The sequence below is a fragment of the Dipodomys spectabilis genome, unplaced genomic scaffold (genome assembly GCF_019054845.1).
Source record: "Dipodomys spectabilis isolate Male_0828 unplaced genomic scaffold, ASM1905484v1 ptg000115l, whole genome shotgun sequence".
In the NCBI taxonomy this organism is placed as follows: Eukaryota; Metazoa; Chordata; class Mammalia; order Rodentia; family Heteromyidae; genus Dipodomys; species Dipodomys spectabilis.
Genome location: NW_024870792.1, coordinates 5,949,182 through 5,973,206, shown reverse-complemented (window position 1 = coordinate 5,973,206; position 24,025 = coordinate 5,949,182). Strand labels below are relative to the sequence as shown.

General features: G+C 44.1%; 1 protein-coding gene across 4 annotated transcripts in view; it reads left to right on the top strand.

Annotated features, from left to right (window-relative positions):
• Positions 1 to 6,385: 6,385 nt before the first annotated feature.
• The window catches only part of Myo1b (myosin IB), a 173,453-nt gene continuing 155,813 nt past the window's right edge, over positions 6,386 to 24,025 (top strand). For 2 of the 4 annotated variants that reach the window (XM_042688270.1, XM_042688269.1), the window contains exon 1: positions 6,387 to 6,490. The gene's annotated coding sequence lies outside the window, so the exon portion shown is untranslated. Of the gene's footprint in view, positions 6,494 to 24,025 lie in introns of all 4 variants that reach the window. The other 2 variants (XM_042688266.1, XM_042688267.1) reach the window with 2 other exon arrangements.

Sequence of the window (24,025 nt, the reverse complement as noted above, 5' to 3'; positions counted from 1 at the left end):
TGTTATTATGAGTTACACTTTTTTTTGTTGTTGTTGGTGGTGGTGGTGGTTGTGGGGCTTGAACTCAGGGGCTGGGTGCTGTCCCTGAGTTTCTTTGTTCTCAAGGCTAGTGCTCTACCACTTGACCCACAGTTCTACTTCTGGTTTTTAAGTGATTAATTGTAGGGAAAAGTCTCAAGGGGACTTTTCAGCCCTGAGTGGCTTTAAACCCTGATCCTCAGATCTTAGCCTCCTGAGTAGTCAGGATTACAGGCTTGAGTCACTGGCACCCAACTTACACAATTACATTTTTATCAGCATTTTTCTATTCTGACACTTCTAATGCCTACAGCATGGGATTCAAGTGAATGTTCATTCAGGTTTAGGGAGTAAAGCTGGCACTGAGTATTACTTCCTGTGTTTGTCAAATTACTCTTCATTTGGGATAGACAGCCAATATTTTTTCCCTTTACCATATTTGCTTTTCCCTACAGTTCTCCTCAGATCTCAGCAACATGATGGAAAACTCCCCAGTTATCACTGTAAAAATAAAGATGATTTTTTTCAAAAGACTGGAGAAAAGTCTAGTCGTTTTTCAGATTGATTGAATGTCCCATAGCAAGGTTTTGCCATGATAGGACAACCTCATGCCATAGCTTGAGAGGAAATTTATTTTAAAAATAGATAATTCTTTTACTAGTTAAAATGACAAAATGTTAAATTATAAAATGTCAAGGGGAAATTCAGGCAATTTAAATTTTCTGGCTATGAGTCTATAATTTATTTGAAGCTCACAGTAATCTGAACCTAGACAAATGGATTTTGTTTTAAAAAAAAAAAAAAGCAACATGCTTTAAGTTCTACTGGCTGATTTAACTCCTCAATTGCAGTGCTATGTTTTTATAAAAAGTAGTCATTTTGATTTTCAAATAATCTAATACTCACTAGGAACCAGATTTGTGAGCTCATTGAATGATTTTTATTACCAGAAAGCTTTAGTGATTTTATTCTGGGGGGTGGGGAGGAGAAGGTCCTCAGTCTTTTTACCCTCTAATATTCTTATCGTTGACAGCTTGATGTTTGTTTTTGTTTTTTTTTGGTGCCAGTCCTGGGCTTGAACTCAGGGCCTGGACACTGCCCTTGAGTTTTTTTCACTCAAGGCAAGTACTCTACCACTTGACCCACAGCTTCATGTCAGGCTTTTTGGTGGTTTGTTCGAGATAAGAATCTCAAGGACATTCTTTCCTCATGATCCTCAGATCTCAGCCTCCTGAGTACCTAGGTTTATAGACATGAGCCAAAGGCACCTAGCTATTTACAGCTTTTTTTTTTTTGTCAGTCGTGGGGCCTGAACTCTGGGCTAGGCGCTGTCCCTCAGCTCTTCAGCTCAAGACTAGAGCTCTACCACTTGAGCCTCAGCCCCACTTCCGGCTTTTTCTGCTTATGTGGTGCTGAGGAATCGAACCCAGGGCCTCATGCATGCAAGGCAAGCATTCTACCACTGAGCCACCTTCCCAGCCCACATTCCCAGCTTTTTAAATACTTAGCTAATCATGTTCTTACTGCTGAGTCCCTGAGGTAGATTATGCTATAGGAAGATAAGTTTAAAAAATAATATCTAATCAGAATTTCAAATAATACTTTAAACATTAGGCACTTTCTGTCACAGCACTCTAAATATACAAGAGGTTTTCTTTTGCATGAAACTAAAATTACACAGTGCTTACTTTATGTGGAAGACTATTCTAAACTGATATAGTTATATCTATCCATTTTATATGTATACCTGTATGTATCTCTATCTCTAGACCTAAATCGATATATACAGGCATGCATACAGATATCATATATTTAGGTAAGAAGAAAGAAGCCATGAGGGACAAGGCTGAGCTCTAGAGTGATTGGCTTTCCATCCAGGTTTTGTTGTTATTTACTGTGTAACTTCAGGCAAGTAAGGACATTTCCAATTCAGGTTCATCACCTCTAAAATAGGATAATAATGCTATCTCATTGAACAGGTGAAGGTTTTATAACTTAACAGGCCAGTGAAGCATTAGGAATAATATTCTCTAGGATCCAGTAATACCAAGATTTATTTATTTTTCCTGGAGTAGGTGATTGTTTGGGGAGTATGAATAAGAGTCTCCTCCTCCTCCTCCTCCTCCTCCTCCTCCTCCTCCTCCTCCTCCTCCTCCTCCTCCTCCTCCTCCTCCTCCTCCTCCTCCTCCTCCTCCTCCTCCTCCTCCTCCTCCTCCTCCTCCTCCTCCTCCTCCTCCTCCTCCTCCTCCTCCTCCTCCTCCTCCTCCTCCTCCTCCTCCTCCTCCTCCTCCTCCTCCTCCTCCTCCTCCTCCTCCTCCTCCTCCTCCTCCTCCTCCTCCTCCTCCTCCTCCCTCCTCCTGTCTCCTGTCTCCTCCTCCCTCCTCCTCCTTTTTTTTTGTAGGTTGTGGGGCTTGAACTCTGGGCCTGGAGTCTGTCCCTGCGCTCTTCAGCTCAAGGCTGATTGAGCAACAGCACCACTTCCAGTTTTCTAGTGGTTTTATTGGAGATAAGAATCTCACGGACTTTCCTGCCCGGGCTGGCTTTGAACCGAGATCCTCAGATCTCAGCCTCCTGGGTAGCTAGGATTATAGGCGTGAGCCACTGGTGCCTGGCAAGATTGTTCTTTTTTGGGTCCAGTCGTGGGGCCTGAACTCTGGGCCTGGGCGCTATCCCTCAGCTCTTTAGCTAAAGGCTAGTGCTCTACCACTTGAGCCACAGCGCCACTTCCGGCTATTTTCTTTTTGCTTATGTGGTGCTGAGGAATTGAACCCAGGGCCTCATGCATGCAAGGCAAGTGCTCTACCACTGAGCCACCTTCCCAGCCCCAAGATTGTTCTTATTGCTTGTTATTTTCAAACTGATTGGCTGGTCCCCCCTAGCAGTCTCCTAACTAGCTTGAGAGGTCAAACATTTACAAGAACCTAAGTGGAATGATTCCATAGCTGGGAAAAAATTAATAGGGACTGAGATGCAGCATCAAGATGTTACCATGGTGAAAAACAGCAGGCACCAATTCAGGATGACGTCAGGAACAGGTGAGCACCCAGGTTATTCCTACAGGGTAAGTAGGTGAAAAGTAAGCATTTAGTGGATACAGGAGGAAGAAAATGTGACAAAAACAGTAGTTTAGGGCTAGATGTAAAATACCTGAGGGGAGAGGATGCCTTTTGGCCCAAATTGCAAAATCAGCTACTGACAGGAGACCATGCGGAATTAGCTAGATAGCTCACCCCTGTACTTGCTAACACTCAAATGAGGTGGTAGCAAGTCATACTACTTTTTTTGTGTATTGTTGTTGGGTTTTTTCCCCCATTGTTGAACTCTTTAAGCAAATTTTACAAAGGATTTAAATAAAAACAACCAAGTGAAAATAATCCTGCATGCTTAGTAGTTAATTTTCCTCTGGCACTACTTTTATTTCTATTCTTCTTCCTGAGGATGGCAGGATTTCAAGTGTTTCAGTTTAAGTCATTGTGTGTTTTATTGAAGTTAAAGCGAACTTCTTATATTCTTTTGCTCTTGTAATTTGATAATTTATGTTTTTCACTGTAAACCCTTAATAATAGCCTTTCTGCTTTTTCATAAATTCAATTTCCTCCAAGAAGACTGAGAAGGTAAAAAAAATGGCTTTGTAGTTGATGGACTTATCTACTTTTCAAGATCATTAGAACAGCTTTAATCTTCTATTTGTAAAGTCAAAGCTGTTGAGTGACTTTTGAAAAGAGCAGCCAAGAAGGTAGAGGTATTTTAAAACCTCATGGTATGTATTCAGTACTTGAGATTTGAAATTTATGAACACTAGGTTAATGATAGAGAATCATAGCTCTGCTCTAGAAACTTTTTTTTCTTAGTTAATATCCAGGGTATATTGGAATAAGTTTGCCAGTTTTTTTTTTTTTTAAATAACTGAACAACATAGAGAAAGCCTCAATTTGCCAGAAGCAGAACTATTCTAGCTTGGTTCCTCATCTCTTTTTCTTCCTCTTCCCTTCTTCCTCCCTCCTCCTCCCTTCTCTTTTTCTTCTTCCTCCTCCTCCTCTTCTTCTTTCTTCTTCTGTCCTGGGGCTTGAACTCAGGGCCTAGGCACTGTCCCTGAGCTTCTTTTGCTCAAGGCTAGCATTCTACCACTTGAGCCATAGCACCACTTCCAGCTTTTTCTGTTTATGAGGTACTGAGAAATCAAACCCAGGGCTTCATGAATTCAAGGCAAGCACTCTACCACTGAGCCACATTCTCAGCCTCCTCATTCCTTCATTCAGGTCAGAACCCCAAACCTTCTTAGGATACTACTCTTTAACAGTCCTGTGGAACACATGCTCGTCCCAAACCTATTCTTTACTGAAAACCTGGCCACCTTCCAAGATCAAAAGGTTATAGAATTCTTCCACTCTTCCAAATACTTGTTTACATTTTGTATTTGGGAACCCAACATCTGCATTTTGGCTATTTTTGAAAAGCTGGACTGGCCAGCAGAGTTCAGAGACATGGTTCCTGCCAAGCTGCTTGCTATAAGCAGACCCTGTGGAAATGAAATTATCACAGGGGCAAAGGGAATATGTGGGTCTAAAGCATGCTGGCAGATCACCTGGCTGTCAGCTGTCTGTCCTGAAAGCTGGGAGCTCCAGGTCTTCCTTCTACTAGGTTGTCAAGGCCTGAGCACCATAGCTTGTAGCATTGATACTGGCTTTGATATGTCTGGCATCGGTACAGGCTTCTTAACTGCCACCATCTGCCTGAACAGCCACAACAGGGCTCCAAGGGAGACTGCCCCAAGATGCATCTTTCATGACCTAGATGCTCCCAAGAGTTTGGGAACCTCATCTCAATGGCATTCTCTTAGCCTGTACTCAGGAGGAGAGCAATGACACATCTCTCCTCAGTGACAGGCTCAGCACTGGCTCGGTGGACATGTTTTCAAAATGCCATACCCACTTATTAGTTACAAGACCTCTCTGTTGTTTTTCTAGGTCTGTGGAACAGAATGCAGTAACTTACCTTGCAGGCCCTTATCGTGAAGCTTAAATAAAAGTGGTCCCTGGTACCCAAAAATGGGTCGGCATAGCCCCTTCTCAGGCTGGACTGCAGGTCTGCAGGGAGGTTGGTGGAGGCCCCGGTGAGGTGTGGGGCCTTTCGGAGGCAGGTGCATCACCAAGCATGGTCTCCCCACCCCCTTTTCCAAACTCTGCTGGTGGCATTTGACAAACCCCAGGGCCTGCAGTTCTGAGGTCCGTGGGAACAGAGTTTCCATATATGGTCTGAATTCTTTTGGTTCACCTCATTTTAGTGACAGCTTCCAGATATAGGTCAGTGCATTTAAACCCGGCCCCATTTATGGCCATTTATTTCATTATAGGATAAAGTAGTTAGGCTCGTGAGTAATAATTACGGTGTCTACGGCGCTTTTTAACACCTCAGCCAAGTAATCCTCACCTCGCCCAGTGAGTAAGTTTGGATGAGCAACCTTCCCTCCTTTAGGATGAGGAAACCAGGCCTGGGTCAAGGGGCTGGTTCTCACACCTTCTAGACTGTGGCAAGAGGGCAGCTGGGGTAAGGCCTGATTCTCTGGGCCCGGCACTGGGGGCTGTGTGATCGTAGACCCCGGCACTGATCGTGGGCCACGCCCGCGAATGCGCGGTCTAACACAGCACAGCCCGATACGTAGGGGCAGATGGTCTTCCTCCAGCTACCATTTCTCTACAACCCAGCGGTGTGGCCAAGCGCAGTCAGATGAACTAGGCGAATAGACACTTAAAGGTCTGGTGAATGGACGCACTCGGAGTCACTCAGCCTGCTTTCTTCTCTTCCAAATTCGTGTTTTTCTGCCCTTGTGGGGCATCCGCACTGTTTTTTTAATTGAGGGGAAGGGGCAATATTGGGGATCTTCTCCACTCTTCGCGGGTGTGCGCTACCCCTTCTCCACCCCGGGGCTGGCTTCCAGCTGGCCCACGCCGGAGAGGCGGGGACCTCCCCAGTACCGAGACCCGGGTCGGCCTCCTCTTCCCCCCACGCCGACCCCGGTCCTCCTCTCGGTCCCTGGGCGGGTGCCGTCGGGGCGCTCACCGGGGGGCGCTGTGCGGCCGGCGGAGGTGAGGCTGGGCTCGGCTCGCTCGGGGGGCGGCGGCTCCGGGTGCCGCGTGCGCCGAGGGGCGAATCCCGGGCTGCGAGGTCGCCGCCCCCGCCCCTCGGCCGGCCCTCCGCCCCCGGGAGAGGGGCGTGGCCGGCGCCGCCCGCCGCAGCCCCAGCTCGCGGCGCCCGGCGTGCTCGGAGCCTCGGCGGGGCGCGGAGGTGCTGCGGGAGCCCGGGGCGCGCAGACGAGCGCAGCGACGCGAGATCGCCTGGGCCACGCGCCGCAGGCGCCGCCGCCGCCGCCGCGTGAAGCCCCCCGCCACCCCCGGCCGGACCCGCGTCCCCGAAGCCGCTGTCTGGACGACGTGGAGGTGGAGTGGCGCCCGGGGAGCCAGCGCCGGGCGAGGTAGCGCGCGCTCCCCTCGGTCCCCTTCCCGCTCGGTCCGCGCCGCGCCTTTGTGCCGCGGGGCCCTGGCCCTGCCGCGGCCCGCGAGCACTGGCGGGGTGGCGGGTCCTGCGGTTCCCCTCGGGGGGGACGGCAGCCCGCGCGCGCCGGAGGTCGTGAAGGGCGAGCGCCACGCTGCAGTGGCTCGGGGCGCGCGGGAGGGAACGGAAGGATTTGGAAACTTAAGTTGCTCTTACTTTGCCCGGTTCCCCTCGTACCTACGGGCTCAGTGGAACCCGATTTTCCTCTTGCCCCCATCCCGCCCCTCCTCCATCCTCCTGGCCTCCAGCTGTTTCCCGGTTCCTGGTTCTGTGGAAGGACACCGGGACGCTTCCTCTGGGAAGCAGAGCGGAGGGAGAACAATGGGGCGTCCTGGGTCGTGGGGTTCAGGTGCGGCGTGCTCCGGCGGCGGCAGAGGGGGAGAGGGCCTAGGACCCGGTGGGGTTCCCCGCGCGTGCAGCTGCGCTCAGCTCCTTTGTTCTTCCACGGCGCAGGGGCTGCCCTGGGTCTTGTTTCCTGCCCGAGATGGGATTGATTCCCAGCCCCAGGAGAGGGAAGGGGAAGGGGGCGGGGCTGGAATGGAAAGCAGATTGGGAACGGGAGCCCTGGAGGGTGCTGGGGCCGGGAAGAGAGTCGGAGAGGGTGGTTGATGAGAGTTCGTTGGAGAGTTAATTACAAACACACAACGTCTCGTCCCAGGGCCCTGTGGGTTTTTCTGGAGCTTATTTGTTGTGCTTTGTTCGAGTTGCGGCGGCCGGGGATTTGCTGTTGCAACAAGTTGTGTCTCCCTCGAGTTCTAGGTGCTTGTGTTGTTAAGTTTGTTAAATACGATGAAAATTTCTTTCTTTTTCTTTTCTTTTTTTTTTTTAACAAAAGAGTTTTCAACAGTTTGTGTGTTTGTGCCCCGAGTCCCTGTGTGTGTGACTCATGGATATTGATTTGGATAGGTAGGAGACAAAAAAAAAAATGTTCACTGTTGTAATTCTGTGTGATATACGCAGTTTCCAAGAATGTTTGGGCCCAGGAATCACGTGAGAATGAAACATTGCTAAATAAATGGACCAGACGATGGAACACTTGAGTTGAAAAACTCCTTTGCAATCAGGTCCCGAGAAGGACCCCCCCCCCCCCCCTTTTTTGAGCTGGGAGCTCTGGCTTCCAAGCGTTCTGCTGCACTTTGACTGTGAACAGTTTGGAAGAAGAAAGCGAACACTACATTGTGGTGAATGGGATTTGTATTCTAGAGGGAGGTAGAATTAAATGTGATCTGGCAGGCATTTGTTAAGTGACCCATTCGTAGATTGGAATCAGGGATCCGAAAGGATTGACTGACTTGGAGAGGGGGCAGGGAGTGAGTGAATGGTGCCTGGATTGAATGGGGTTTTCCAAGCTAAAGTGTTTCCAGGCATTCATGATGGTGCCTATGGGGACAGTTGGTGGAAGGATCCCAAAGTATGGTTGAAGGTTAGAATTACGGTGGTGATAAGTTAGGAGACAGGCTGTGGTAGAAGTCTGGCTGCCAGGGACCCAGGACTGCTCTTTGACAAGCCAGGAGCCACCATGAAATCACCACTTTTGGCTATTGGCTTTCAGAGAAACCAAGTTTGAAAGCCTTTTAACCTTACAAGGCAAATTGGGAGCTTATGCTGGGGGAAAACTGTTTCCTGCCCACTAAATGGTAATGGAAAAGAGCTGCATAACTACTGCTGAGTGATTGTCTTTTTCGTGGGGGATGTGGTCAGACTCTCGGGCCTGACTGACAAGCAGTAGGACTTGTCCTCAGCGGCCATGGTGATGTGAAGATGAAGTGGGCCTGTGTCCAGCGTTAGGCTGTTTGTCGTTAGAACTGACATAAACTGCTGGCAAAACACTGTGCCACCGACAGCTGACAGAGGGACTTTTGTGATTGTCTGATCACTGTGGACTTTTCCTTTATATTGTGAAAAAACATAACCCAGTTGAGTTTCTCCTAAGTCTGTACAGGAACAAAATGTGAGGTGTTTCTAGCTCCTGGAGACTGGGATGGGGGAGTCCTTAAAGAGCAGGCTGCTAGCCTCTGGTGGTACCATTGGGGACCTGATTATGTGTTAAGTCTGGCAAGAGGCCTTGCCTCTGCCAGGCCCCCTTCTGGGATGAATCATTACTTTGTGGAGTGTGGAGTGGGAGACTGACTTTCCTGGTGCCTGCACAGTTATGCAAAACAGAGGGATGATCTGACCTCACTGGGGAAGGAGTGAGGTGGGGTGTGGCCTTTGGCTCCATAGAGATCCTGAGAGTTACCTGCTTGAAGTCCATGCACTTTTATCATGCACTTTTATCGTTGTCCTTCTTTAGGGCGGGAGCTTCCCTTCCACCTCTGTGCCACTCTTTTCAATAACTGGACATTTGGATCTTAATTAGATGGGCAAACTAATAATTACAGTTACCATTCAGTAAGTGTTTATTAGCTGCGAAGAGTCTTGTGCCCAGCATTCTCTTAAGACTCCAAGAATTTGATGAGGTATTGTCTTCATTTCATGGTTGAAACAGGCCCCTAGGAGTTAAGTAAGGTTCCCCTCATGCTGTAGCTGTTTTGGTAACTCCTGAGTGTAGTGGAGGGGAGAAATGAACTTTTGATTCCAAAGCCCATACTGTTTCTCTTTAGGTATACACAATGTAAATTGTAAATCTTTGTTGTTTGTTTTTGCTGTGACTTTTTGTTTTGATAGGACTAGGATTTGAGGGCCAAATGCCCCCTAGGTAGGTGTTCTACCACTTGAGCCATGCCCCTAATCCTTTTTGCTGGATATTTTGAATAAGATCTTGGGTTTCTACCCAAGCCTGACCCACTCAAGTTTTTCATGTAGTTAGAATAACAGGCTCATGCCACCTACTTAGCTTTTTTGTTGAGATGAGTTCTTGAAAAGTTTTTGCCCAAAGATGGCTCAAACCATCTTCCTCCCAGTCTTCTGCCTTATAGGTAACTGCGATTACAAGTTTGAACCTCTACACTTAGTCTGTTTACATCTTCTAACACTAGAACAATAATTTGGTTATCTAGTTGGCTCTTGGAAGATTACATCGCTTTTATATGTATTGTAATTGATCCTTCCAAAATGCACTGTGCAAGAGGTTTAGAAGACTATATTAGTGATATCATCACTCTCTCTTAAAGACTGTGTTGTGCCAAAGCTATAGGTTACAGTGTGTATGAATAATCTTTTTCAGTTTGTTTTTGAGACAAGTTCTCATTGTAAAGCTTAGATTGAGCTCCAACTTGCCATCTTCTTTGCTTTTTTTCTTCTGAGTCCTGGGATTACAGACATGTGCCACCATACTCAGCCTGAGTAAATTTGAAGGTGAATGAAACTTCATTATTAAAAAGATAAGGTGCCAACTTTAAAAAATAAATTCTTTACCCCCCCCCCCCCCAAACATGTAAACATGGGAGAATGGAAGTTCGCCTTATATATTGTACTCAGGCATTTTGTATTTCCTGAAATTTACCTTCACCCAGTTTATCTGCAGCCTGTAACAGAGCACTGCACCTTGCTTCTCAGCCCCAATCCAGTGCTAGTGTGTCTGAAGAAGAGAGCGAAGGAGGGAGGGAGTGATCTAAGAAAGATGTGGGGCATCAGAATGGGAAACTGCAGCTTCAGGCCCGGGGCAGGCTGAGTCCTTTCCCAGCACACACTTGCTTTGCTTTTTGTCCTGGCAGAAGAAGCTCTTCCGCAGGGAAGTGTCAGGCCTTTTTTTTTTTTTTCTTTCTTTCTTGCAGTGTCCTTTCAGATCGTCGCATTTCTCAGTTCTGTGGGAACATACTCTGTGCATAGCCCTTCCCTATAGGGAGATGAACTAGTTTAGGCCACATAAGTAAAAGGGAATAGAGGAGACCTACATCTTTTCTTTTTTTGGTCATGGGACTTGAACTCAAGACCTGAGTACTTTTCCAGAGCTTTTTTATTCAAGGGTAGCACTCCACTACTTTGAGCCATAGCTCTACTTCCAGTTTTCTGGTGGTTAATTGGAGATCAAAGGCTTATGAACTTTCTTACCGAAGCAGGCTTTGAACTGAGATTCTCAGTGTCAGCCTCCTGAGCAGCTAGGATTACAGGCGTGAGCTTGATCCCAAGTGTGGGGCAGAATGGAATTTCCCATTGTCAGTTTACAGTTGGTGTTGTGAATTGTTTATGAATTTTTCCCAGTGCTCAATGGGTGAGTGGATAAGTCAATATGGGTGCCTTTCTTTCTTATTTCTCGGCGTTTTCCCTTTGCCTGTTTAATTAAGTTAGGACACAGTTTGGGGTTCTAGAGGTTGATGCACAGGTGGCGGGGACTGTGGTCCTCATGCAGTTAAATTCTCCTCTACTATGGTATTTGGGGTTCAGCTCTGGAGTGTAGGCAGATGTGCTGCAGTCTGCTGGATTTTCACAGAAGGTCACCTTCCAGCTCCAGATGAGAAGCAACAAGTGGGAAGAAAAAGGCATTGAATAGCTAGTGTCTCCTTTCAGCCTGGCGTTGGGAACTTTAGTTCTTCATGTGTCCATGTTTATTGTGCATGAGGCACCTTTCGAAAGCTGTAGCCGGCCAGCTGTGAGAACATTCCACCACTAGAGCCACATCCCTCAATCTTTTTTGCAGTGTTTTTCAGATAAGGTCTCTAGTGTTTTCTCGAGACTGAGTCCTCCTATCTCTGCCTCCTAGCATTGCTGGATTATAAACATTCATTGCCACACCCAGCTTGTTTGTTGAGATTGGGTCTTGCTAACTTTTTGTTGTGATATTCTTGAATCATGATTCTCCTATCTCTCTCTCTCTTTCTCTCTCTCTCTTTCTCTCTCTCTCTAGATTATGGGTGTGAACACTTTCCTTGTCACTAAGTTAGGTTTAAGGAGTTTGAGGGAGCACCCACCTGGCTTGTTTCCCTTGTCTGTAGTCTAGGTTTCTTTGTGTATCCTTGCTTGTCTTTAGTTTGGCAAAGGGTTGAATGCTTCTCATTTTCTCCTCTTCTAGATCTTGTGCTTGATTCTCTAGTCTTGTCCTTCTCCTCCAAATGAGGAACACTTGTGGAAACAGGGTTCAGTTACCCTGTAGGCCAGAAATGAAGAACAGGCCCCTGTCCTGTGATCCTTATAACCCTGCCTTCTTCCTTGACTTTTTGTGTCACTGGGAATGGGAATTGTTCCTTGTCAGGAACAATTATTAATGGCAGCTTCTAGGCTACTGTGTGATAAAAGCAGTTTGCTGCCCTATTGCAGAGCTGAGGTTAAAGGAAACTAGTGCAAGGACGAGAGCTAGTTGAAAATTTACAGTCTTCCATGTAGGCAGTGTTCAACGTTGAAATCTACAGAAGAGAGAAAGTTGATATTCTTGTTTTTTTTTTCTTATCAGATAAACTACAGCACCAAGCGTCTTTAAAAAAAAAAAAATCCCACCTGTAGCTTATGCCTGTAATCCTAGTTACTCAGGAGGAGACAGATCTGAGGACTGCAGTTCAAAGCTAGCTTGGGCACGAAAGTCTGTGAGACTCTTATCTCCAATAAACCATTCAGAAAACTCAGAAGTGGCCTTGTGGTTCAAGTGGTAGAGCACTAGCCTTGAGGTGAAGAGCTGAGGGATAGCACCCAGGCCCCACGAACAAAACAAACAAACAAAATCTCACCCAACTAACTTACCAAACAAAAACTGAGTGGGTATGTCCTCCTGTGATAGCCCAGAAAAACATAAGAAACCAAGTCTCTGCTTTCTAGGGACTTCTAGTCCAATGAATGTGAACCCAGCATGCTCTAAGATGTACAGATGGCTTCATTTTGCTGTTTCTCTGAAAATGTGATTTTTTAAAAAAAGGTTTTAAACTTGTTTAAAAAAAGAATTTTTTGGGGGTTGTTTGACTTTGATGTGTGCATGTTGTACACATGATTACAAATACATAGATCTCCATTGACCTGTATAATTAATACATGTTAATACATGGGGTTACTCATGAAGCTGGTGTGATTGTGACCCTGGGTTTGATTCTTAACACTAGGGCAATCGACCCAGGTTCTGGTAGGTAGTCCTGGCTGGCCTTGAGCTTTTGTTCTTTTTACCTCAGCCTCCTGACTGCTAAAATTTCAGACCTGGGCCACCATGCCCAGTTTAATGTTTTAGTGATTTAATTTTCACATTGCCACTTGAGTCACAGCTCCTCTTCCAGGCTTTTGGTGGCTAATTGGGGATAAGAGTCTCAAGGATTCTCCTGTCCAGGCTTGCTTTGAATGTGATCCTCTGATATTAGCCTCCTGAGAATATAGGATGACAGGTGTGTGCCATCAGTACCCATCGCCAGATCACTGGGTTCATGAAAGCAACCAAAAATAATAAAAATCCACTCCCACTTCATGTTCCCAAAGAGTCTTGATTGCAAGATTCCCACTGGCCCTCTAGGTTTCCAGTGTACAGCTTCTTTGCCCTCCCTCCATGCTGCTTGCTTTCACATTCTATGTTATTAGACCCTGCAGTGCTGTTTACAATGTTCCATTGCACACACACTTGGCTCCTAGCTGATCAGCTTTTCCCTTGCAAGTAACTCAAAAGGATTGCCACTGTTTGTTATTTGGTCTTTGGGATTAGCACCATTGCCATAAACATTGGACTAGCTTGCATGGCTAGTGAGTTTTGCATTCTTCATTCAAGCTACTTCTAGTTGTAATGGGCTGACTGCATTTTTTACTTAATCTTGATCTGATGGGCCCTATTGGAAAAGTCCTCACTTGCTTGAAATCTTACAGGGTTGATATTCATAAAAGTATGTGACCTGCCTTACTGAGTCAGTCTCAGGGCTTATTTGATTTGGTATTTGGTGGCATTTTTGGTGGCATTAAGGGAGGAAAGTGAAATGAGCTCTTTGATGCCAGCTTTATGAGTTCAGGGATGTCTCTTGAATGGCCTTAGTTCCATAAAGAGATAATTCATCATTGCATAATCCCTTGCAAAACCTTTCATGCATATGTGTAAATTCATCTTGAATTATTTATTTTTGTCCTATAATCTATGTGTTTCATACCTTCTTTAAAGAGAACTTGATTAGGTTGGTATTTTGGTGTCAGGGCTCCACATTTTAGAAGGCTGGAATGTTACTGTTGAATGAGGCCTTCCTGTAACTCCTTGGTTGCTTTTGCCACATGCCCAGGCTCATAGTTATTATCAGATCCAGGAACTTGACCCTATGTCTTTCAACTTCTTTCTAGGGAAACACCTCACTGATTCCCAGATCTGTATAAAGGCAAGTACCTATTACCTAGCAATTGTTTCCCTGTTGATGTCACTGTTTTTTTTGCTAATAGCATCTCTATCATAATTTGGATTACAGGAGCCTTCTGTAGTTTTTGTAACCCTTACATCTATCCCACTCACTTGTGTTTGGTTTTGTTCTCTTTTCCATTGAAATCCTTGATTGCTACTCTGAGAACGTTTAGCCAAAGTGGATTATTCCATGAAAAGTTAGAACTAAGATAAAACCTATAAAGTTATGTAAAAAAGGGTTCCTGGCCAAGTACATATTAAAGTTCCTTGCTGGATGACAGTTTTTATTTGTAGCTGTGTGCTGTGAATTTCCAAGAAGGAGATAAAGTATATTGTGAATGAATTGTACGCTTCTGATTGGTGTTTCTGGAATTGAAAGGGACTGATTTCTTATTTGTTCATAAAGAATTCTTTTTGCAGTACTGCGAGTTGAACTCCTTGCTCATCTACTCCTATTAGAGTCACTCTGCCAATTTGCTTTTTAAGATAGAAACTTATGTTAACCTTGTTAAGTCTGGCCTCCAGTAGTATCTTCCAATGTCTACCTCCCAAGTAGCTGGGATTATATAGGTCTTGCTTCATCATACCCAGGAATAAATAGTTGAGTTTGTTTGTTTCTTTTTTTAGATACTGGGATTTGAACTCTGCACCATTCTCTTGCTAGTCAGGTGCCCTTACCTATAAGTCCTGCCTTTAAGCCTGTTTTCTGCTGGTTATTGACTTATTTATTTTTGCCAGTCCTGGGGCTTGAACTCAGGGCCTGGGCACTGTCCCTGAGCTCTTTTTGCTCAAAGCTAGTGTTCTGCCATTTGAGCCACAGTACCACTTCTGGCTTTTTTCTGTTTGTGTGGTACTGAAGGTATCAAGCCCAGGGCTTCATGCATGCTAGACAAGCACTCAACCACTAAGCCACATTCCCAGCCTCTGCTGGTTATTTTTGAAATGGGATCTTGCTTTCTGCCTAGGCTCAAAATTGTGTGATACACCTATGTTGGGCTTCCAGAGTGGTTAGTATAACACTTTCTCATCTCTGTGTTGACATCTACCTTGAGAAGGGATCTCCTGAACTTTTTTGCCTGACTACAAACTGTGACCCTCCTAAGGTCAGCCACTGACATAGTTGGGATCACAGATTGAGGTACCAGCACCCAGCTATATGATTGAGTTTACATCTAAACCTGTATTTGTTATTGGTTTCTGAAGTCAAATGACTTTTTAATGAACATAACTTAAGCCTATGTTGGAAATTTCACAAATCACTTTAAAAATTATACCTATACTTTTAGAAGTAAGGCAGGGCAAATTTTACTTACTTAAATGCATTTATTGATTCCATCATTTGGGTGTCAGTTATGACCTGGGCACTGAGCTAGGTGCTGTCTTACTGGAGTGGAGAGACACTGTGGGTTTTGCTTTTATGAGGTGTAAGAGAGATATTGCGGAGATGAAAGCTGATCAGTTTATTTTTGAATTGGGACAGATGCCATGAAGGGAAAGAGTGGAGGGCGGTAGAGAAAAAGAAAGATGAGGAGAGGAGATTTTGATTGGGAAAATAGATAGTCACACAGCGGCCTGTGGATAAGTTTATGTTCTAGGAAGAGTAAGCTGGTGGTAGAACCTTATAGATAGTGAACATGAGGCTCACAGCCCTGAGGTTGGCACTCTGTAATAGACTGATAGATTGATGGGAACTTGGTGATTGCTGGCTTTCGTAAAGTTGTGACTTCTTAGTAAATCATCATACTGCTGTATTGAGTAGTGCTTAAGTCACGAGAATGTGGAGATGTTTCTTGGTCAGTATGTCCTCTGTCCCCAAATGGAATTGTTTAGATCAACAGAGAACTCCCTCCATGATGTGGCTTGAATGGTAAGACATGGTTTATGGTTTGTCTTATGGATGGGTTGACTTTATGATAGTATTAGTGATAGGCATTCAGTACTTTGAATTTTCCCAGGCAAGCAATCTGGATGGGGGATGCTGGCATGAGCTGCAGCTTCTAGGCAGTGTCTCCTCCATCACCAACGGAAACCCTGCAGTACACCGTGTTGCTGTTTCTGAGGTTCTGTAAGCTAGGCCTGTTCAGTGCACTTCCAGAGTCACTGTAGCTTTAATCTGTGTCAGGCTTATCATGACCTAACTTACAGTGGACCTAACTCCATTGTAAGTGGAGGAGTGTTCTCAACTGCACTGCCATTTACGCTGAGCATTGACATCTGGTGGACATGAGTGTGCTGCTCAGCAATGGGGTTCTTACTTAGAAGTTAGAGTAGGCTTACCAAGGATTCTAACAGAGTCTCAGCACTTTCCCCTTTTGCTCCATCACTACCCTCTCAAACATACAGTAGGAGCTTGGGCTTGGCTATGGGCAGGCATTAAGGAGGCAGGATATGCTGGGGTCCTGTGCAATTAAACACACCTTGTTCCACCTGGAATCTCTGTTCTTTTTGGTGGCCAAGACCTTTGCACTTAGGCATGTGCATCTGAGCCTTACATTCAGATGAAATCACTTTAGTGAGAAGTAGTGTGTTATACTGGTTCGGGGCTCTGGAGAGAGTGTTGCTTCTGAAGTTTGACTTTCGTACTTACCATTGTTAGTATGTGAGTTTTGTATCTTCATCTGTGTCTGCCTTTATTTCCTCATCTGCACAACCTGGGTAATAATGCAGCCCCCTTCTCTGGGGTGGTGTACTAAGGATTACATGGGCTTACACATGCATTTTCAGCATTACAGACCCCCAGTATAGATGTCACTACTGCTTACTCTTTCCTAAGCAGATACTCGTATGTTTGAATCCAAGCAGTACATAACACTTATAATGGATGGGGCTTTCAGCTGTTCCTTCGGCAGAGAACAAAATCAAAAGTGGAAACAGTGATTGCGTTAGAGAAGTGGATTGAGGGACTTTTGCCATTTTCTCTTTTAGTTTTAAATCATTCATGGTGTGTACATGACATCTGTATTACTTATAACATGATAAAGCTGTATGAAAAGACCAGGCTGGCCATTGACCAGCTGGGCAGTGCTAAAGGACGGTAGAAGCATGTGATGGGAAGCATACCTAGGTCCTGGCTCTGAGCCTCCACAGGTAAAGATGCTTTCTCCTTTGTGCGTATAGTTACAGAAGCACAATGGTGTCAAACAGGGCTGGGAAGGTGGCTTAGTGGTAGAGTGCTTGCCTCGAATGCACGAGGCCCTGGGTTCTCAGCACCATCTAAGCAGAAAAAGCCGGAAGTGGCATTGTGGCTCAAGTGGTGGAGTGCTAGCCTTGAGCTGAAGAGCTGAGGGACAGCATCCAGGCCCAGAGTTCAGCCCCCACAACACAGACACAGACTCAGACACACAGACACACAGACACACACACACACACAGACATAGACACACACACTTGTCAAACATTCCTTAGCAGAAAGGCCCCAAAAGTTAGTAGATGGAGATATGGTGCCTTGAGAAACCTATCTTTCTTTTTTTTTTTTTTGGCTCCGGTCATGGGGCCTGAACTCTGGGCCTGGGCACTGTCCCTCAGCTCTTCAGCTCAAGGCTAGCGCTCTACCACTTGAGCCAGAACACCACTTCTGGCTTTTTTCTTTTTTTGCTTATGTGGTGCTGAGGAATCAAACCCAGGGTCTCAAGCATGCAAGGCAAGCGCTCTACCACTGAGCCACCTTCCCAGCCTGAGAAACCTATCTTTCTTTCAGTATTTCTTTTGCAGTTTTATTTTCCCTTTTTGTTTTTCTCTTAGTGAGCCCCTATCTGTTACTCCTTTTTTTTTTTGACTCCTCTGCCTCCACCTCCCCATTGAAAATGGCTCCACTTAATATCCTATACTTGCTGTCATGAAGAAATGATGTACATATCAAACTAAACCCTGATTTCTTACTCTTTTTTTTTTTTTTTTTTTGGGTCCGGTCGTGGGGCCTGAACTCTGGGCCTGGGCGCTGTCCCTCAGCTCTTCAGCTCAAGGCTAGCACTCTACCACTTGAGCCACAGCGCCACTTCGGCTTTTTTCTTTTTGCTTATGTGGTGCTGAGGAATCGAACCCAGGGCCTCATGCACACAAGGCACGCGCTCTACCACTGAGGCACCTTCCCAGCCCTGATTTCTTACTCTTAAAGGTAAAAATAGGTACCTAATTTTCACCCTCAGAAATCTAAACTACATTGCTGTTTGTTTACTCACACCTAGAATTAATTTGTTCACAGAAACAAATTAGAGTGTGTGTCTTAAAAAGCACCTACGACCTTGGGAGATGGGATTCGGGGAGGGAGAGAAGGTGGAGGGAATGTTAAATATTTCGTTTCTGCCTATTTTGCTCAGTAAGTTTTTTCTTGTTGCCACCATTATGGTATGTGTCAGATTTAAAAAATTTTTCCGAACTGGAAAAAAAAAAGAATTATGGAAAGTTACTCAAACATATTTTTACACAGAAATGGTCAAATATGACAGATTTCCACAAAATACCATTGATTTTTAGTACTTTATGACTATGTCACTGTCCTTTCCAGCTTCCTTTTTATGCCCTACCCCCCTCCTTCTGTACTGGTTCAGTGGCTTGAACTCACCAGCTTGGCTCTTTCTTATTCTGTCAGTTCAACTATGCCACTAGTCCAGCGTTTTGCTGTTTATTTTAAAGATAGTATCTAGTATTCTTTTTCTGCATAGAATGACCTTAGATTACAAATTTCCAAGTCTCTGCCTCCCGAGTAGCTAGGATTACAGGGCTGAATCACTGGTGCCTGCTTTTTATGCCTCCTTTCATTTATGAGATGGCAAAATGAGTTCTGCCAAGTTTGTTTGCAGGAATTTATTCTTTATCAGTGGAGTTCTATAAGAATCTCAGAATAATCCTGATTCAGATTTCAAAGAATATATGAGTTGTGAAAATATTGTCTACATGAACAGAAGAGCTGTTTATTTGAAAAATACTGCTGATATCAGTGAGGTGGCATGGTTAAGGAGTGTATTTAAATAAGGATAATGATGCCTTTCGATACTGTATTCCATAATTGACAATGATTTTCATCTCTACAAATGACAAGTTTGTTTGTATTATACATATTTATTATAGGTCTTTCTGCCTGAAGGATGTCTAATACAATTGTAATATGATTTGGATTTCTAGAATAGGCATAACTATTTTTCAAAAGAACTTATCATAGGAACTCTTTCCATTAAAAACAATATTACTTTCTTGAGTAGGGTACCAGGTGTTGGAGGGTCTCAGCATGAGGAGTTGCCATGATTTGTAGATATGTTTCATAGCTGATACCATGGAAGGAGGTTCAGTTGTTTGGGTTAAGCTTAACTTAAGCATGCCAATGATGTAGGGCATGAGCTTTGAGGAAATAATAGAAAGTGGTCAGCTTAACCTTAACACTTGGCATTGGTTGCCAGTTTATAAAACAAACACAGAGGTGTAGGTAGAGTATTAAAGGAAACTTGTGCTGTTTTATTTCCTTAGAGGTGACCTGTTTCTTGGGGCTTGAACCTAGGGCCTGGAATCTTGAGTGTGGTCCCAGGGCTTTTTTTTTGCTCAAGGCTAGTGGTACCATTTGAGCCACAGCTCTACTTTGGTCATTAATTGGAGATAAGAGTCATTGATGTTTCTCCTGGGCTGGCATTGAACCACAATCCTCAGATCTCAGGCTCCTGATAGCTAGGATTACAAGGCCATAAGCCAGTAGCCACCCAGCCATAGTGACCTGGCTATTCTTTTTTTTTTTTTTTTTGCTGGTCATGGGGCCTGAACGCTGGGCTTGGACGCTGTCCCTCAGCTCCTCAGCTCAAGGCTAGTGCTCTACCACTTGAGCCACAGTACCACTTCCAGTTTTTTCTGCTTATGTGGTGCTGAGGAATTGAACCCAGGGTCTCATGCATTCAAGGCAAACACTCTACTACTGAGCCACCTTCCCAGCCCCTGACCTGGCTAGTCTCTACTGCTCCCAGGAGAAAAGACCCTGTCTTCACCATCTGTCAGTGGCCTAGGAGACATTTGAAGTGTATATAGTGTATAGCACAGTGAGCTTCATCACCTTGGTGAGATACCTCTGGCTTGCCTGCTAGCAGCAATGTGCTTTTATGCTCACTGTATCCTAGAGAGCAGTTAGTTCATGCAGCTGTTTAGATTTCCATTTGGACTCCTTGAAATAATCGGTTGTGAGAATCTCACAAAGAAGGCTAAAGTATAGTAGGATTTAGGGGACCTTTTATTTTATGGGAATTTGTATTGGGGTTGCAGCAGATAACAGCGGGGAGGGTGAATGGCAGCGGAAGGGGCCAGGGACATCTATAATAATTGTCCCATGTGTCAGAGGAACAGGCTGTTCATACAGTACAAGATTATAGGAACTCTCTTGGATCATTTTGAGCACGTTACAGGAAATTGGAAAAGAGAATTATGAAAGATACTCATGAGCCTACTACCTTAAAATAACTACTGTAGGCATGTCTGAATAATTCTAAGCTTTTATGCGTATGTTTTAAAACATGACTGTATTGAGAGAAGACACTTTCTGTATTTCTGCTTGGCTTTTAAAACATGTCTTACATTATTAATTGATGAAATTGTACATACTTATAAGATACAGTGTGATACTCCCATATGCATAATATTTGTATACAGTGTATAAAACGATCAGATTCATTACCTTTGTGTTGAAGTAGCCTCACAGTTGTTGAAATACATTTTATAGCTATATGTTATTCCACTGGGTACCCATGATTTTCTGAAACATCCCTATATTTAATTGGGCACTGGTTTCCTTTTGCTATTTTGCTGCGATAAATGATAACTGTTGATAACCCTTTTGGTACATAGAACTTTTCCCGTATTTTTGGATGATTTTTTTGTCAGTACATACTGAGAATGAGATGATTGAGTCAAAGATCATTGCGAGGACTTAATTACCTTTCTAACCATGGGTTGGGTGGTGTGAGTAGATTGGAGGGGCAGAGAGAACAGAGCATAGGATAATGCCCAGGTTTTCTGTTTGAGTGATAGCTGTGGTGGCACAGACTGGACTGCAGGTGAGGGATGATGGGAAGTGGGGCATGCTTCATGTTGGGAGGTGGTTGAGGAAGTTTCAGCACATCACTGGATTGCACGACCTGGAGCTCAGGGAGAAGCCAGGGCCTGAAGTCTGGATAAAGTGGGTATCTAAATGTAGTTGAAACTGTGGGTGTGGCTAGAGGGTGGAATGACAAGAGAAGGCGGATGATAGAACTCTGGAAAACAGTATTTTGTGAGAGAAGGAGAAGCCACAAAGGTCAAATAAGGAGTAAGAAAGGAGGGGTAGGAAGTGATAACAGACAGAAATGAGCATATAGAGCTGAGTGGTGAAGTTTCAAGCAGCTTCAAGCAGAGCAGGTGCAATGGGCAGTTATAGGTCAAGAGATTTTTTTGAGATGGTTTCATTGGCATGTGTCAATGAAGGAGGCTTAAGAAGGGAACCTCAGAAAGGTGGCGACTGTCTGAGGTAACCATGCCGAAAACAGATCAGCAGTTTCTAGAAGTGGCTTTACCAGACGACCTGTCAGTTCCCTGGTTAAGTGATTTAAGTATCAGAAATTTGTGTTCTCCCATTTGGATGGAGGCTGGAAGTCTAAGGTGAACGTGTCTATAGGCTTGACTTTTTTCGGAGTCCTCTTTGGATTACAGATGAATGTCTTCTTGCTATGTCCTCATGCGATCAATCCCTTGGTCTCTGGTATCTGTGCCCTTATCTCTGGGTCTGCTTTTTTTAATGTTGATGTTGAGTTAAGCTTTAAATTTCCTGTCTCCAAAACAGTCACATTTTGAGACATTACGAATTAGGGCTTCCATGTGTGAACTTTGGAAGGTTACACTTCAGGCCACAAGCAATAGAGTTTTAAGTCCAGTGACCTCTTTGTAAGCTATTAAATTTTAAAGGAGGAAACTCAAATTTAGTGTTTTTTTTTTTTTTTTTTGTGCGGTAGTACTTTGAATTCAGGGCTTCATACTAGTTAGGCAGGTGCCCCCTACCACTTGAGCCATTTTTGTTTTAGTGATTTTTTTTTTTTTTTTTAACCTAGGGGTCACACTTTTATGCCTGGGCTTGCCTGGAGCTTCAGTTCTCCCAATCGCTCTCTCCTGAGTACTTAGGATAACAGGTTGAGCCACCATATAAGGTTTATTATTATTATTATTATTGTTTTTGCCAGTCCTGGGGCTTGAACTCAGGGCTGGCACACTATCCCTGAGCTTCTTTTGCTCAAGGCACTTTACTATTTGAGCCACAGCACTACTTCCGGCTTTTTCCTGTTTATGTTGTACTGAGGAATTGAACCCAGGGCTTCATACATACTAGGCAAGCATTCTACCACTAAGCCACATTCCCAGCCCTATATTATTTTAAATTTGTGCTCTCCCCTCACCGCATCATCTGTATATACAGCTCTCTCAGTTTTGCTTTTCATGACCAGTGACTGCCATTTCACGTGTTTTCCTCTTGGGAATGTACTGCTGCCAGTCATGAGTCCTGCATAGATGTGGTAGGGAAGGCACTGTGATGCTTCCTTCCCCTCGCCTCCCCCTAAAAGCTCTGAGTTCTTTAGGTCTGACTCCCTGTCTAGCCTCAGATTGCCTTTCCTCCAAGCTTCATGGTCCACAAGCTCTTTACTACTGTCCTCCGCTGCCCTGGTCCCTAGTCACTGTTTCTTGAATAGATGTGTTTTGTAGTTATGCTTTAAAGGCTCTTTCTACTTGATCACAGCCTCATTATTCAACATGGAGGCCACGTTTCATCTCACTTCTTGGATCTTTTTTGTGCTGTGGTAATCATCCCACCATCTCTACATCAGTGTTAGTCTTTCTACTCCTCATTTTCAGGTGAACCAGCTGTCTTATGGGACCACCTGCTTATTGCTTATACTGTTCTGAAGTATTTTCTTTTCTCAGCTAGAGTGCAGATGCCTAGGAAGTGGAAGATGCACCTGTCACTCTTTCCAGGCTGTGTGCATCCCAGGTGTACTGTGGGTTATGGATAGTAGAGTCCAGTGTGCTTAATCAAATAGTCCTCCCTGGGTAGAAGCTCAGGCCACTTCTGCCTAGCCACAGGGTATTGACCTACTTTCCCCTTCTTATCTGTGTGCAAAATATTTGTTGTACTTAGTGTGTTCTCCCTGTCACAACGAATGTTTGTCTATTCCTTTCATATGAACTGAGTGCTGAAGGGCTGGTTCACTCAGCGGGAAACACAATGGAGAGGGAAAGTTGGTAAGCAGTTTTAATTTCTGAGCTAGGAGGATCTTATGCTTATGTCACTGAAAAAGAACTCTAGTTTTGTACCTATTGGGGAATATGCTTAAGGGTAGAACTGTACATTTTTAAGTTTTTAGTGCCTCTTAATTGGATGATTTACAGTCTAATGATGTATTTCAAAAACCTTTTTTTGCATGCACTACTTGTAGAAGTAAGTAAAATTTTCTTAATCGGATATGACAGTATGCTTTGTTATTGAATAGTTTGTTTCTTAACAAAACTTTCTTTGGGAAAATTTGTTTTATGGATCTTTATGTGATCAAGCTGATCAATTTACAATGGATTTTAACATTATACATATGCTGCTTTTTAGGAAAAAGGTTCGTGTGTGAGTACTTGTATTTATGTATGCTTATGTAAATAAGATAACTTCTATCACCTGTGGCATATCTATAAATTAGTAAAACTATTATTCACAATTAGTTAACATTTATAAATGTAGATTATACAAAGATAAATTTTAGTAAGCATGTTATATGGGACCTAAAGTGATTAGATGTGCTTCATAAGTTAACTCTAACACAGAATACATTTAGAGATATGTAAGCATTATGATTACTTTAATTTTAAACTAATTCTTTCAATAATGAAAAAATGGAACTGGAAATTGATGCAGAAAATGTTTCTACATCCCAGGGTAACTGTTGATTCAAATTAACTTAGGCCAGTTAGCTCACTGTAGCAGTTTAGCTATTTTCTTTTAAAATTCTTTTCAAATTACAAAATAGTTTTGTCTTTTTCTTTGCGGTATTGGGGTTTGAACTTGGGGGCTCTCCCTTTTTAGCTTGCTATCTTACCACTGAACCATGTCCCCAGCTGCCTTCTGAATTTACATTATCAGGGTCATTTGGGGGAACATCTTGGCTAGTTTTGTTTGATCACTTCTCAACTAATAAACATTCATGAAATCCTAATGTAAATGTATAAATATGTCTCCCTTTGTTTACATAGTTC